This window comes from Nothobranchius furzeri, chromosome 5 (genome assembly GCF_043380555.1).
Source record: "Nothobranchius furzeri strain GRZ-AD chromosome 5, NfurGRZ-RIMD1, whole genome shotgun sequence".
Taxonomy (NCBI): domain Eukaryota; kingdom Metazoa; phylum Chordata; class Actinopteri; order Cyprinodontiformes; family Nothobranchiidae; genus Nothobranchius; species Nothobranchius furzeri.
The window spans coordinates 74,661,462-74,678,083 of record NC_091745.1 but is presented as its reverse complement, the minus strand read 5'-3'; the positions used below and the strand labels follow the sequence as shown (position 1 = coordinate 74,678,083).

General features: G+C 42.4%; 1 protein-coding gene across 1 annotated transcript in view; it reads right to left on the bottom strand.

The window, feature by feature from the left end:
- Positions 1-16,622, bottom strand: part of si:ch73-22o12.1 (nectin-2) — a 157,097-nt gene that overhangs the window by 59,180 nt on the left and 81,295 nt on the right. The window lies entirely within an intron of this gene.

The window sequence follows — 16,622 nt, the reverse complement described above, 5'->3', positions numbered from 1 at the left end:
TCCAATTATTCTCCAACATATGCAAAAGTCTCCATCCACAGCTGACAGATTTTCAAGATGTTAGGAAGCCTTGTTTTTAGACATTTTATCTTTTTCTAAATATAAATTACCCGCAAAAACAGCTCTGCTCAAAATAAATTAAATATTCTTCTACATAAAAGTTGCTGGCAAGAATTCTTGAAAAAAAAGGAAGTAAATCTCAGATTCATAGCATTAAAAACAAGGGTTTTTGTACTTCCTTGAAATTCAGTTTTTGCAGTGTAGTTGCTGACAGTGCAGCCCAGTGAGAAACAGGCTTTACTTTGTGTCCAAACTGCAAATGTAGTTCAGTCAAAGTCTTAATTTTATCTCAATTCTCCCACTTTCTGACACAAGAAAACAAAACTGAGCAGGCTTCCAGACACCCACGACTCCGGAACTATTTTGAGAGGAAACGCTTGAGCAACCCATGCAGAGGAAATCGAGAACCCTCAGGAAAATTTAGGGACATTTTGCAACATCTCTTGTGAGCGCCGTTTGAAATAAGCTGCAGCTCTGATGGACACACTGGCTTCAGTAAAGCAAGATTATGTAGTTTTCATGCTGCGTCAGAGCTCAACAGCAGGTGAAGAGTCAGATGTTGAAGATTACACATCGTGTTTAAAATGATAAGAAGAAGAATGAGACTTTAAAGGGGGATTATGGAAGTTTGACAGCCAAAACATGTATAGAAATAATAAATTTCTTCTTCATACATTCTCCTGCAATGCCCTGGTCCTGTAGAATGAGCCCTGGCATGTTTACTGTGATTGCCTGTTTTTCTGTAAAATCACAGAAAAAGAGAGATGCTCGGGTCAAGCAGGCTGCTTCATGCGCGTTCACGCTCAGGCATAGCCCGTAGCGTTTGCTATCAGTAGCTTTAGCAGCAGAGAGAGAGGTAGTGCCAACTCAGCGACTTTGTCGCTGTTCCTAACGCCTAGTGATGAACCTAGCTACATTTCTGAGGACCCTTAGCTACTTTCTTCTAGATATTTCCTGCAAATTAGCAACAAAATAGCCATTTTCTTTGAACATTGTTTCAGCTGTCATCAAGGATATAAATGTTACCGATACAAAAGACATTACTGGCGCTTTAGCTCACCTAGTAAAACGTCAGACTATCGTGCAGAAGACCTGGGTTTGATTCTGGGTGTGAACATAGTTCATTTAGAGTTTCTTTTTTACATTAATGGTATACAGGTGCTGGCCAGTAAATTAGAATATCATCAAAAGGTTGAAAATATTTCAGTAATTCCATTCAAAACGTGAAACTTGTACATTATATTCATGCAATGCACACAGACCAATGTATTTCCGATGTTTATTACGTTTAATTTTGATATTTATAGGTGACAACCAATGAAAACATCAAATCTGGTATCTCAGAAAATTAGAATATTCTAAAGGCCAATGAAAAAATGTTTGTTTCTCTAATGTTGGCCAACTGAAAAGAATGAACATGAAAAGAATGTGCATGTATAGCACTCAATACTTAGTCGGGGCTCCTTTTGCCTCAATAACTGCAGTAATGCGGCGTGGCATGGACTCGATCAGTCTGTGGCACTGCTCAGGTGTTATGAGAGCCCAGGTTGCTCTGATAGTCGTCTTCAGCTCCTCTGCATTGTTGGGTCTAGCGTATTGCATCCTCCGCTTCACAATACCCCATAGATTTTCTATGGGGTTAAGGTCAGGCGAGTTTGCTGGCCAATCAAGGACAGGGATACCATGGTCCTTGAACCAGGTGCTGGTGGTTTTGGCACTGTGTGCAGGTGCCAGGTCCTGTTGAAAGGTGAAGTCTGCATCCCCATAAAGTTGGTCAGCAGCAGGAAGCATGAAGTGCTCTAAAACTTCCTGGTAGACGGCTGCATTGACCCTGGACCTCAGGAAACAGAGTGGGCCAACACCGGCAGATGACATGGCACCCCACACCATCACTGACGGTGGAAACTTTACACTGGACCTCATGCAACGTGGATTCTGTGCTTCTCCGCTCTTCCTCCAGACTCTGGGTCCTTGATTTCCAAAGGAAATGCAGAACTTGCTTTCATCAGAAAACATAACTTTGGACCACTCAGCATCAGTCCAGTCCTTTTTGTCCTTGGCCCAGGCGAGACGCTTCTTGCGCTGTTTCTTGTTCAAGAGTGGCTTGACACACGGAATGCGACACCTGAATCCCATGTCTTTCATGAGTCTCCTCGTGGTGGTTCTTGAAGCGCTGACTCCAGCTGCAGTCCACTCTTTGTGGATCTCCCCCACATTTTTGAATGGGTTTGTCGTCACAATTCTCTGCAGGGTGCGGTTATCCCTAGAGCTTGTACACTTTTTTCTACCACATTTTTTCCGTCCCTTCGCCTGTCTGTTAATGTGCTTGGACACAGAGCTCTGCGAACAGCCAGCTTCTTTAGCAATCACCTTTTGTGTCTTGCCCTCCTTGTGCAAGGTGTCAATGATTGTCTTTTGGACAGCTGTTAAGTCAGAAGTCTTCCCCATGATTGTGGTGCCTTCAAAACAAGACTGAGGGACCTTTTAAAGGCCTTTGCAGGTGTTTTGAGTAAATCAGCTGATTAGAGTGGCAGCAGGTGTCTTCTATATTCAGCCTTTTCAGAATATTCTAATTTTTTGAGATACCAAATTTGGAGTTTTCATTAGTTGTCACTTATGAATATCAAATTTAAATGTAATGAACATTGGAAATACATTGGTCTGTGTGCATTGCATGAATATAATGTACAAGTTTCACGTTTTGAATGGAATTACTGAAATATTTTCAACCTTTTGATGATATTCTAATTTACTGGCCAGCACCTGTATTTTTTTACAATAATAAGATGCCCAAATTTTAATTTGAGACTCGCCGAACGGCATTGAATTCACAGATAAAAAAAGATGTGGGTTCAACTTTTATTTTGGAACAATTTTTCAAGCAAGGGAAGGGAATGATCTGAGCATGCAGGAGGACTGACCCATCATAAACCTTTGTTGGCTGTGCTGAAGAGAAAGGTACAGAACCAAATTATTTAATTAATTAGCTGCGTGTTCTCCTGTCCTCTGTCCTCCGACACACACACACACACACACACACACACACACACACACACACACACACACACACACACACACACACACACACACACACACACACACACACACACACACACACACAGGACTGTCTCAGCTATTATTTTTGTTAAGGAGTGTGCACGTACAGCATGCGCGCTTCGCGCACGAGCCTACTATTGAGGCTGCTGTTACGCTTTTGGCCTGAGGGGGCAATCGCGAGCATAAAAATTCAAAAGTCCTTAAAGTCCCTTTAACCCTGGAGGGGTCCAGACACCATCACCAGTCTGTGAGGGCTCAGAGTCCCGTCAGTCACATCACTGTGGTGTACGTACCAGCAGCTGTACACAGCCAGCCCACACAGACCAGAGGAACTGATGACTCAGACTCATCCCTGCTGAGCAGCTGCACACTTTATAAACTGTAAATTATACAGCTCGGTGTTTATTTATAATTAAAGAAAAAACACCCCGTTTGTACGGTCTGAACTAAAAGTTACAGCAGCCATGTAAAAACTTTATATCCATCTGTCTGACGGCGCGTGGGTCTGTTTAAGCAGCTCTGAACCATTAGAGGTGACAGGTGGGACCGCTCGTGTCGGAAAGAGAAAAATGTTTAGGAATTGCTAACATTTTCTCAAATGGATGGAATTACCATAAAAAGCTGAGTTTCTGAAGCAAATCCCGAACTTTTCAGCTTTGGGTAAACAAACAACAACAGAAAAGAAACAAAACATTGATTCAAGGCTTATTAAACCCCTTGTTTCCATTCACGGGTTTTATTTTCAGCTTTTGCAACAATCACAGTCAAAAAATAGGTTTTTGGACTCATTTAACATTTTTATTTCATTTCGGGAGATAATCTCAAAACCCCAAATATATTGTTTCAGGGCCCAAAGAGCAAAGACCCCAACTTTGGGCGTCATCCTGAAATAAAGTTGGATGCATTAACTTAACATAAACACGAAGAGGTAGCTCTAAAAGAGAGAACTTTCTTTTGTCTGTGGTGCGGTCTGACATAAGTGGAACTAACCAGTGTTTAATGCATGAATTATGAAATCTTCAACCAAGATTTTTTAAACAATTTTTTTCATTCATCTTTAGGTGTGAATTAAACAAATTTCATATTTACATATTTTTTGTAACATTTAATTTACACATAGTTTATTACATGTCCACCTCAGTGGACAGCGTGCATTCTGAACATGAAATATGCCGGCTTGACTTACTGAAGTCGAAATGGAAGGGCTCAAATGCAATAAAGTCTTCAACAGCTGTGGTAAATAGCAAAAATAAATAAAAAACAATTTTGAGTACCTGTCCACTGTAGTGACCATTATGCATCAAAGGGTTAAAGCAACAAAGTCTCAAAAATAAAAACTCCAGTGTTACAACATTTTGCTGCAGCATTTTAAAGTTTGCACATCATCTGGTTTCAGTTCTGCACCAGCATTTTTCACCCAGGACCAACACTGCAACCATATAATCATGTTGCACACGTGTCAGATCTCCACCTGCGAGCCCAGCTCTCAACTTTCTGCATCAAGTCACAGCAGCTAAGTGCATTTGTCTGATACGGTTTTTGAAATAATTTGTCCTTCTGAAATATTGCACATGCAGGAAACTCACTTTACTCCTATTAAGGCTGAGATGTTGTTACAAATAAGTGCTAAAATACTGAAGTTGTCCCTGGACTGTAAAATTCTAATTTATCTTGTTCTGTTTATTTTTCATATGCTGCAGATTCATTTACTTTTAAAATAAACATAAGTTAAATTAGCTGTTGTAGCCGGTGAATCAACGCAGAATAATGAGCAAATATACAGAAACAAATGTTGATGGGCCAGGACTGAAACCAGTAGGGCAATACCAGATTGTCACAGAACATACGTTTTGGCACAAAACCCCTCTCACATTAAACAACTTTCATTGTTGGCATTTTCAGTACCTTCCAGAATGAGCCATTTCAACCTGGAGATGGCCACGCCCACTTATTTTTCCACTCGTGCCGCTATAAACTGAGAAGCTCCGGGAGGGGCTCTGTGCACATGAGTGGTGGTTGAATTCTAATTTATTTATGAAACGGCTTTAACTCCTAAAACCAAACACTGACAGACAACAGATGGATAGTGTCTATAGAGACGGTAAAGACACACATGGACACAAAAGGGTGCAAAAGGTGAGTTTTGTATAACGCATTCTCCAATTTCCTTCTAGCTTAAACAACGGAGCATTAAAATGGCTTAAACTCACTCTGAATCTCTAGTAAAAATCCTAAAAATAAATCTGATGTAGATGCTGAGTACTGTTAAAGTAACATTAAATAGTAGTTTTTTTAAGTTAGAGCTTCAACATTGATCTCAGTGATTGAGGAGTTAGAAACTTGTCCAGTTTCATATTTGACACCACTCTGCAGCCCTCTACTGGACAAAAACCACACTTAATAGTTTTGTGGAGCAGGTAAGTGTCCTATAGAGGGAGCTCTTTACCTGCTTTATGAATGTTAGCTGTAATGCTAGCAGTTAGCATTTTCAGTTTGCTGATCGTCAATAAAAAGCCTGGAAGTAAAAGTAAGCGAGTAATGTCTTTGGAGGTGAAGCAAAGAGCTAAAACCGGAATAAACCTCTGAGCGGCCTATGCTAGTCTGACGGAGCTAAAGAAGGCTACAAAATCACGGACCGATAGTGACCTGACTTTGTTGCTACCGGACTTATAGGTAATAATTTTTTTGTCCCACAGTGTAGATCTTTTTACTTCATGGTTTGTTTTAGATCTAGTTGGCTCATGTTGGTGTTAGCTCGTTGTTAGTGCTAGCTACAACAGGGTTGTTTACGTCAGCTGTAATTCCTTTTTCAACCAGTAGGGTGGAGGAGCGAGCAACTGTTCACTGTTCTCTAAGAAAAACACAAAATTACCTAATTCTTCTTCGTGAAGCTGCTACTTTTCCATTAAACATACAAAATCACAATGGATCAAACACTAAAATGAACTTAATTAAATTCTGATTTAATCAAGTGGTTAAACATTGACACCTACACAAACAAACGCCTAAAAACGTTAAACATTTCAGATGAACTCGCTCACAGGGGACACAAAAGCGCATTCCTCAGTCAGTGAGGTAAAGCAGCAGGTAAAAAAGAGCAAACATGAACACCATCACCCACAGTTTACTACCAGCTCGGCGGTCCCCAGAAGAATCTCTCGCAACCCATGAGATTAAATATGTGCAAGCTTATTTTTTTTTATTATTTTACTATCTTCACATTCATCTCTCTTTTGTAGATTTAAGTATCTGGGTGTATGCATGCGTGCACGTGCCATCATGTAAGAGCTGCCTGTTGAGACGGAGAATTAAACAGCAAGAGCATTTGATCTGCAAAACACTCCGGGGCAAATACACACACACACACACACACACACACACACACACAGGCTTGCATACAACATCAAAATCATTTCCGTCACAGAAGCTATTCTTAGGAGCAGCAACAAACCATTCTTTTCCTGATATAATCTCCTTTATTCACACACACACACACACACACACACACACACACACACACACACACACACACACACACAGCTCAAAGCTACACTCCCTGGCGGTCGCACTATATACACATAATGTGCACTTTTATGTATTTTAGTTTTCGTTCCAGGTAAGTCGCTGCATAAAGGCCATTTGGGTTTAATTTACCTCGAGCACACGAGCTGCATCTTGTTTAACGGTGGAGGGTGTTTGTGCAGGTGTGCGGAGGTCCGCGGCGCTCTGAGAAACGTCAAAGCTTCATCTCTGCAGCCTAACTCAGACAGGCAGCCTTCCTCACAAACTGATCCGTGAGCAGCTTAAAATCAACACAGCTGCAGCCGCTCGGCCCTCGTCGCCCTCCTTTCCTCCTCTCAGCCACTCCATCTTTGTGCAGCCTTCTCCTCCCTTACTCTGTTCTGCTTCTTGCCCTTTTGCCCCCTCCCTCCTCGCTTACTCCTCCGCTCCTCTATTCTTCTCTACTCCCCCCTCTGGTTTCTCAGTCTTGCATTAGTCATCGATAAATTTACACACCAGCTATGGTTCTGTGGCTTCCACCAAGGCCTCAGATCTCTCCCCCACCACACCATCATGCCCTCCCGTAATATTTCTCTACCCTCCCAGCTCTTGCCCCCTGGAGGGAGCCACGTCCACCCAACAGTGCAGCTTGACCAGCTTGCTACCTCCAGTCCTGTCAGCCTGCAACAGGAAGGGTAAACGCCCAGAGACCTCCAGGGGGAACAGGAGGACTCACTACCCCCCTGTCGGTCTACCCTGGCTCATAGCGAGTGTGTAGCACACACACACACACACACACACACACACACACACACACACACAGAACTCACTGACCAGAAGCAAGAGGTTCATTTACCGCTTGAGGGGGAGGAATGATACAATTTCCTGTAATTATTTACAGATATCATCTTCCTCTGCCCTCTCATTTCACCAGACATGCAACAATTGCACCAAAATGCATCCTCAGGAAGCGGTCAGCTGATAGAAACCCGGGTCAGAACCAAACAGGAGGAAGCTGCTTTTAGCTGCTATGCTGCACACATGTGGAATCTGCATCATGACCTCAAGCGTGCCTCAACTCTAGTAACATTTAAATCAAAATTAAAAACTTTCATGTATTCATCAGCATTTGAATGAATGTTTCGAATGCTGCACCTTCTGCGCTGTAACTGCTCACTCTTAAACTTTGTCATTTTTCAGTTTCTTAAATGTGACAGAGAGCCAGTCCATCGCAGGGCAACACAGAGACACACACGACAAACAAACATGCACACACACACACACTCACACCTAAGGACAATTTAGACAGACCAATTAACCTGACAGTCATGTTTTTGGACTGTGGGAGGAAGCCGGAGAACCCGGAGAGAACCCACGCATGCACAGGGAGAAAATGCAAACTCCATGCAGAAAGATCCCAGGCCGGGAAGCGAACCCAGGACCTTCTTGCTGCAAGACAACAGCTCTAACCACTGCGCAGCCCTTCTGAAATTGATTTGTGTTTTTTATTTGATCGAATTTATTTTTTTATTTTATTTAACCAGCTGAGTCGATTGAGAACTGTTCTCATATATAATATGTACAAGCAATCAAAACAGTCTTTAAATACCCAGAAGGACGTTGATCAGAAACTATTGATTGCAATGAATTATTGAGGGTAGATAATGGGTAATAGGTAGTGCGCTTCAGTGGTTTTTGCAGCTCATTCTAGTCGTTGGAAGCGGAAAACTGGAATGAGGAGCGGCCAAAGAAGGTGCGAGCTTTGGGAATAACCAGATGAAGGTACTGGAACGTAAATGCGCTGGTTGTTGGAAGTGACGAGTAATGAGCGAAGACACGACGGGGTTCTACCGATGATTGTTTTGCAAATGAACTGATACCAACGTAATAACTTGCGGGAATGGAGTGATGGCCAGTTAACGAGTGCGTACAGATCACGATGAGTAGCGAAGGGGGCACCAGCGACCAAACGGATTGCTGAGTGATAAATGACATCGAGTTCATGAAGGTTTTTGGAAGCAGTCCTATAAATGATGTCACTGTAATCTAAGATGGGAAGGGTTCTCATTTTGACCAAGGTTTGCTTCGCAGAATGAGTAAAGGAGGACCTGTTGCTATAGAAACCTAATTCTTGACTTGACTTTGGAAAGTAAAGAATTGATGTGAATGTCAAGTGAAAATGTGCTGTCAAGCCAGATACCCAGATACTTATAGGAACTGACAAGCTGTAGTTCTGCATCGTTCCAGGGAAACAATACTAGGGTGGAAAGCTGATTGCGGTAAGTTACGTTTGAAGATCATGGACTTTGTTTTACTTGTGTTTAAACGAAGATGAAGGTTGGAGAAGGCATGTTGAAGATTGTGCTGCAAGAAGGGCAAAGCTGCATTTAAGGCAGAACTGCATGAAGAAAGAGCTAAATGTATTTTAATTGGGGCATGACCTTTTTTAAAGGTGCATTATGTATAAGTGAAGTTAAAGTGACATATTGTGGTAAAATGTGGTTATTGCAACCTATTTAAACAACTCAAGCTTTTTGCCAGCTGTTGTCAAATTATAATCGTCCCCGCTGCAGCATTAGCTCGCAAGAGACACGGTACCCCCCACTCACTGATGGTAAACAGTAGTTATGTTTTTACTTCCTTTGTTTTGAAAGGACAAAAACTGATATTCACCGCAGCCGAGTATGAAATATGTTTCAGTAAAACCTTCCTTCCAAAATGACTGAAACACTCTTGGGATTTTCTCACTGTAAAATTCTCACTATAGTCTTACATACTGCACCTTTAAATGTTGGTGCTATTCTTGCTAATGGAAAGCACATGGAATAGCCTCCATGTATGAAATGTGCTGTACTAATAAAGCTGCCTTTGTCAGATTTCTTAAAAGAATCAGAAATAATTTCTAACTTTATTGAAAAAAAGTGCACCTTAGGGCTTTCTCCCCCCCCCCCCCCCCCCCAAAAAAAAATACATCCCTGTACTTTATTACTACCTCTGGAATTAGCAATAACAAATAAAAGTAAAAAAAAAAAAAGAGAAGCAAAAATCCAAAAACAGAACCCGATTTGAACAGACATCATGAGCCCCATCGACTCCACTAGTCAAACGACAAACGGCTCAGTAGTCACAATCCAGTGTAGTCAGGCAATCAAATGACTCCCCTCACTTACAAACTGAACAATCCCTAAATTTGTCACAAACTGACTCAGACAGTGTGAAATGAAGAACTCCATTCTTCATTCTTCTTGTTTTGTGTAAAAAAAATTATGGATTTCAATCAAAACATGGAAGTCTAGAAACAAATAACATAATGAAAGACGTTTTACTATGTGACCCAGTAACACCATATTCTGACTCTTGTGAGTGCTTAAAGCCAGTCAAACAAACAAATATCTAAACGGTAATCTGAAAACAGAAGCTAGAAGATTATTAGACCGCAGCCGACCTGCTGTTGTCTGCAACAAAACTACAAGTTCAGGAAAAGACGAGAGTTCAGCATCTGTTTCGGTGCACATTCGTGCCTCAAAAGTGGCTGAAAAATTAACATGAAAATCTCAGCATTTTGCAGATTTTACAGCTCTGAAATGGAATAAATATTTTAGTGCAGCTAAATCTGGCAACTCTCTGGAGATCGCAACAATCCCAACAAATATTTTATGTGAAGTGATGAAAAAGTTAAGAAACATTGTGTCGTAATTTTCTAAACAAATGTAGAAAAATAAATCTGGTCAAAAAGGATGCTAAAACAACCTTTAATTATAAAAGGATGTTTTATTGTCTTTTTGGTGAAACCTTTGCCAGAAGGACACCATGTAGACTTTCATGGTTTAATGTATAGTAAGAAGCAGCCAGGTGCAGCTAATGAGCTGTTGCTCCTGCCCGTCAAAACAGAAGTGGTTAGACCGTTTGAGAAAGATTATTCACAAATGGAACATAATTTAGATGGCTGCCAATCTTCCCATAAGTGAACGTCACAGCTGCTTCGCCTCAAGGCGAGCCCATTACAAGAATATTAAAATACTTGTTTGGAAAGGATGCCAAGAGAGGTTTTCTGTCTAAAAGTACATGGCAGTCAGCCTTAGGCTGCATAAGAACAAGATTATTATTGTTTTAAAATATAAAACCAATCTATCTGATCCACTGAGGAGGAAGGTTGATGATTTGGGCTGACTTTGCGGTAACGTTTGCATCGAGTCAAACACAATCTCCTCCAAATACCCAAAGCCAATATATCAGGGTCTCAAACTCATCAAATGTCCTTCTGGACCGGTCTACATATGCAACTTGTTGCAAAAGTGTCACAAACGCATCATATTTACACGCTTAGCATGTTTCCAACAAAGTAGCATTTTTGGCCAAATTTTGCATTTTAAACAACTTGCCAACAGCCTAGTTAGAAATTGGTAAACCGTTTGTAAAGTTAAGCGAAATCATCCCTGTGACTGAGGTTTGGTAAAAATCAGAGAGAGAACCAAGAAATCTAGACCAACTGTAGCAGTAACTAAAGATGTTGCCCTGTGGGACGGTAGCCACGCTCCGCTGTAGCCTCAGCAGGCCTGCCGTCGGCTCGGCCAAGTTAGAGCGGATCGATCACAACGCTTTGTTTATAGAGAGTCGTTGGGCAGGCTAGGCACCATTACAGTGGTGATACTACAGAGAAAAACTACAAAGATGGCATCAGCTAAGGAACGACGCTCGTTTGAAATTAGCCTGGCTAGCCATCTTATATATGTGACTCTGGCCACAGTCCACTGACGGCCATCAGTCGTGGGAAGAGATCTACGGTTGCCTTTCATGTTTCTACATGATATTGGACAACGTGATTTACTCACTGCTACTGAGAACGAGGCAGTCCTCCATAGTCCGTCAAATTAACCTCTATCTGCTCTTGACTCAAAGAAAAGCCCAATTCAAAATAGTCCAAAGTTGATGCCAAAGCTGTTTCAAACAAGCCATCACCATCTTTGTTATAAGTAACCTCCTGCCCACCAAAACAATACAGTGCTGCGATTGGTCTGCTACGGATATCGGTCAATTGTGAAAGAACCACATACAACATAAAATAACAAAAATGTTTTCCGTTCTTCTTCCGGCTCTTGGAGAGTACAGACACTTTTTTCCTCCTCTCCTCCCTATCTTATCCTCAAGGCTCCTTGTTCGTCTTTGGGTGAATGGCGCTTCTGCATTTTTTCTGGGAAGTGGAAATGATTACAAATGTACCTGGTCAGCTGGTCACTCAACGCGATTGACAAAATTTTCTCAACGATGAGAACGGGAGAAGGGGCTCTGGGACAGATCCAGTTGGGCACATCATGGACTCCTGGAAACAGTGGAACCTGATTTGTTTATCTCAGCTGTCTGTAGAGGACTCTGAAGACGTCTGGATATTTGCGGTGTTGGTTTCAGGTTTCCTGCTCTTTGGCCTGGGAGGTTACCTGGCTTACCGGAAAATTAACGAGCTGTCGAGGAATGTTGGCTCTTTCCCGGAGCTCAAGGATGGATTGCACCACACTGTGAATTCACAGACTCATAATTGTCTAGATGAGTCGTAAGCTTGGAACTTTGGCTGAGAAGCATGTGTTGGCACAAAAGATGGATGCGATCAAGGAGCGAGTGGACGAATCAGCACAGACTGGGATAGATTAATTTACGCCATTATTGGACTTTGTGAGGTTGAGGACCAGCAGAACTTTAAGACAGAGAGGAACTTATCTCTGTCTGGCCCCAAAACAATTTGTTATCTGAATCTGGTGCACTTGAGCCTGAAACGAATACGAATACCTGATCTCAGAATTGTGTGTACTGAAACTCTAATTTCCCTCTGGGATTAATAAAGTATCTTTGAATTGAACGGAATTGAAATAAATGCGTTGTGATTGGCCAGCCACAACACAGACTGGGTGTGCGAGGTTCCAATTGAGCGTTGCTAAACAGTCAAATTTGCTTCAGAAAATGAAACGGCTTCAGCATCAACATTGGATGATCTGGGCTCGTCTTTGAGACTAGAAGAGTTTCTTCAAATGTATGTCGGACTGCCCTATTGACCAACTTCCCCAACGATGAATATGTCACGTTTGTTCCTCTTACTGGTCCTGGCGGTGTCCAAATGCATGCAGAGAAGGTTTGGAGAAAAAAAAACAGTTTGCCCCATGACTGAGTTCTATCTACAGGTTTATTTCCTTCATTACATTTATTTGTTTATAAAACCCCTTCCGCGACCGACGCGGATGCCCAAGGTGCTGAACGCAACACATAAAACATGAAACCCTCTAATAAAATGCAACATTTAGGGATGTAAGACAGTATTTATACGGCAATGTATCGTGATATTTTTTCTAGCAATATAATAGATATTCAAAAGCAGTGTATCTAATTTTTGGAAGAATTTACATGCAAACGTTTGTGTATTTTCTTCTCTTTTGGTGCAATTCTATCGCCAACCGCTAGTTGGCAGCAGTGTGCAACGGGTTTTGTTTCCACCACTGAAGTGTATATCCCTCTGTCATGGTTCAGATACCTCATGTTAAACATGTTATGTATCTGTCTGGACTGTTTATTGAATTTTTCCATAATCAATTCAGTTTAGAAAAATCTCTAATATCGCCTGACTGAATGTATCGTGATAAGCATCGTGTCGCCATAATTTCACCGATACACATCCCTGGCAACAACCATAAAACCAGCACAGAAACATCAAAAGAGAGGTAAAATACAGCAAAAAGAATGAGGCCGGGGAAACGAAACCAAGTGAAAAATACTGATCCTTGAAAGTCTCGACATAAAAGTGGGTCTTCAGGCAAGTCACCATCAATGAATGTGTGATGCACCACCAAAGGCAACTGGTTCTGAAGTGTAGGAGCCAACACAGAAAACCCACAGTCCCCCGATGACTTGGACTTGGAGCGTGGAACCATCAACGGCTCCCTGTCGGCAGAGCAAAGGGCCTACGAAGGGGCGTGTCTACGCAAAAGGATGACAAGATGAGCTGACGGTCATTCCTTGTAGGGCCTTCCTTGTATGTCAGTACCAAGACTTTAGATTTTGCCCTGTAATGCATCGGCAGCCAGTGAAGGGATCCCAACACAGGGGTGATAAGGTATTTACATCTATGGAGCTGTCAACAGAATGGTGAAAAATGGAAAACAAGGTCCAGACCTTCCCTTGACTGAAATGTAACAATGGCACCTTAGAAGCTCTGGATAAACCAATTCCTGCAATATTCCCACAACATAATCAATCCAACCTTCTTTTACAACAAGGAGATTCCAACGGTTATAGGGAAGATGATTACTTTGTTATTGATGGTAAAAGTCACTCTAAAACCCATCTAATCACGGCGTGCAGTTTGCTTTCATGTGTTTGCTGCTTCTGCATTTTAGCCGTCTTTGTAAAATAAAAGTCACAACATAACGTGCTTCCTCATCCTTAACCTGAAACACATTAACCTGATTTTAAGACTTGGCAAGGCAGATATTTTCTCTTTATTGTGTTCGGATATAAAACCATAAACTTAAAGCCCATCGACCACCTCTTACGGCGGCTGTGAGACGGCAGAATTCAGTAACTGTGATGTAAACATCAGGGTCAAACTCCAATCGAGTCAAGTTTTGTGCCGCGGCAGCAAGATGTGATTTCATCTCAGTTCTTGCCATAAAGTTTGAACTGGGCCAACTTTCAGACTTTCTAACCACATTCTTGTGGTAATAAGCCTCCAACAGATAGAGAGATAAGACCGGAGTCCACAGTTTCCTCGAGATGGAGATGTACCGCTCCTTGAGCTTAGCTAGATTTAGATTGGCCTTGGCTTTGTTTACTTTGGACTGAGATTCTGCTTTTCTCTAGCGACATCCGGAGGTTTTTTTCATCTCAAGTACTACAAGTAGAAATGTAGGAAAACAAGAAAGCAATGAAGGAAAGTCATCACAAGAGGAGTTCTTTAGAGCTTTAGTACTGTTGGTGCATAAGCAAGGTTCAGAACCGTGTTGTTCTCTCATTACTGTAAAAAGGGAAAGAAAACAATTGTTATTGACCATCAGGGCTGTGTGGCTGCTGTTGTCATGGTTTTTTCTCTTTCATTTGAAATCTCAGAAGTGGATAATTGAACTGGTCAAACAAACGACTTATTCAGAGGAGGAAATTGGCCTATTTCACATAAATACTTCTTAATTGCATCCATGTGTTAAAGAATTTTCCACAAAACTGTAAGATAAGCAGCAAACGAGTCGGCTGTGGAGTGCAACAGCATCTGCTGCGAGAAAACCACTAAGAGACGAGTGGGGATTTGAAATTCACCGCAGGCGAGAGAAAAGAGAAAAGGCCAACACTTTAAATCTCCTCAAAAATATGCAGAAACCTTTCATAATTGAGGTCGGAGGTAGACATGGTCTAATCATTGTGAAGGCTCGGGTCACCACATCCATCTCTGGGATATGTGTGCAACAGGCTCGGCCATCCATCATTTACTCTGGGATTTATTAGTCAGGTCTGAAGCCGGAGGATGGGAGGTTAAATGAGGAGCATTGTGTTAGCTCTTATCAGTGGAGAGAAACTAAAGTGGGTCTGTGCTAATCCACACACACACACACACACACACACACACACACACACACACACACACACACACACACACACACACACACACACACACACAAAGAGGGAGAGATGTTTAATCAACGTTGTGGATCTGGTCGCTTGAGCTGAAAGTCAAATAGAAAGCCTAACACAAACATGCATGAGTCAAACAGTCACATAGTTGTACACACACACACACACACACACACACACACACACACACACACACACACACACACACACAAGTCCATAAAGACTTATAAACACCCGGTCTGATCCGACCACATTAACAGAGTTCTTTAGCTCCGACGTACCAGAAAGCACACTCACAGGCTGACTCAGGCCTCCACGTGCACGCTGCTTGGTGTTAGCGGCGCCACAAAAAGAGGGCAGGATCGCTCCGGGGCACCACACAACAGCTCATCACTGAGATTGTGGTAGAGCCGCTGTCGGTTTGGCTCCAGATTCAGGTTAAACGCCTCCAGCTCAAACAAAACAGGTTTGGCACTATGCGGTCGCCAATGTCACATGATGCGTTTTACCTTTTTCAGTAGGAAAAGACAAAAAAAATACAACCAAGTGCTGCAAAGGCTTTTATAACAAGCTGCAGCTTAAAAGCTTTGCGGGCGTACTAGAGTGTTTTTTTTACATTAAACTAAAAAACCAAAAGAGTGCGAGTGGAGTGTGTGTGTGTGTGCGTGTGCGTGTGTGTGCGTGTGTGTGCGTGTGTGTGTGTGTGTGTGTATTAGTCCTCTCCATCTCACCAGCTTCAAATCCAAAGCAATTAGAGTGGCCAGATGGTGGGCTGGACTCTCAGTAAATAGCTGTATTGACAGAAGAAGCTTGCAACAAAAACGAACTGTGACAAGGAGCCAGGGTGACACACGGATACATGACTGCATCAAAAGCAGTGGGCAAATATGGAGGGCATGCCGCCATAACTGCCACAAACCACCCGTCACCCTCACGGAGCTCCTAGTGGCAATTTGAAAAAAATCCCTTTAACAAAACGAGGCAGGTGTGCACATGCGTGCATGAACACTCACTAGCACTATCATGCACAGGCAGACATCTTCGCTTGCCCTTCTGTTATATCTCGACAAAACTGGTTTGGTTTAGTCAGAGTCCAAACAATGCAGCCTTTTCAGAGGCTGCTCCATTCAGCCAGGTTCAGCTTGGCCGGCACATTCCCCGGCTGAAAACACAAACGGCCTCCCCGCCAGGAAAACCGCCGGAGCTGCAGCGACACATTCCTCTCCCCTCTCCCTTTTTCTTCTGCACAGCTTGTTGCAGGAGAGTTCCCAGGGCCCCCACCGGGTGCAATAACAGTTCGTCTTCTAGAAATAGGAGCAAAAGCGGGCCTTCCTCACTTCTAATTACCCACATGCTCAGGTGAGAAGCCTGATAGAAGCTTGTGCTCTTTAAAGCAACTG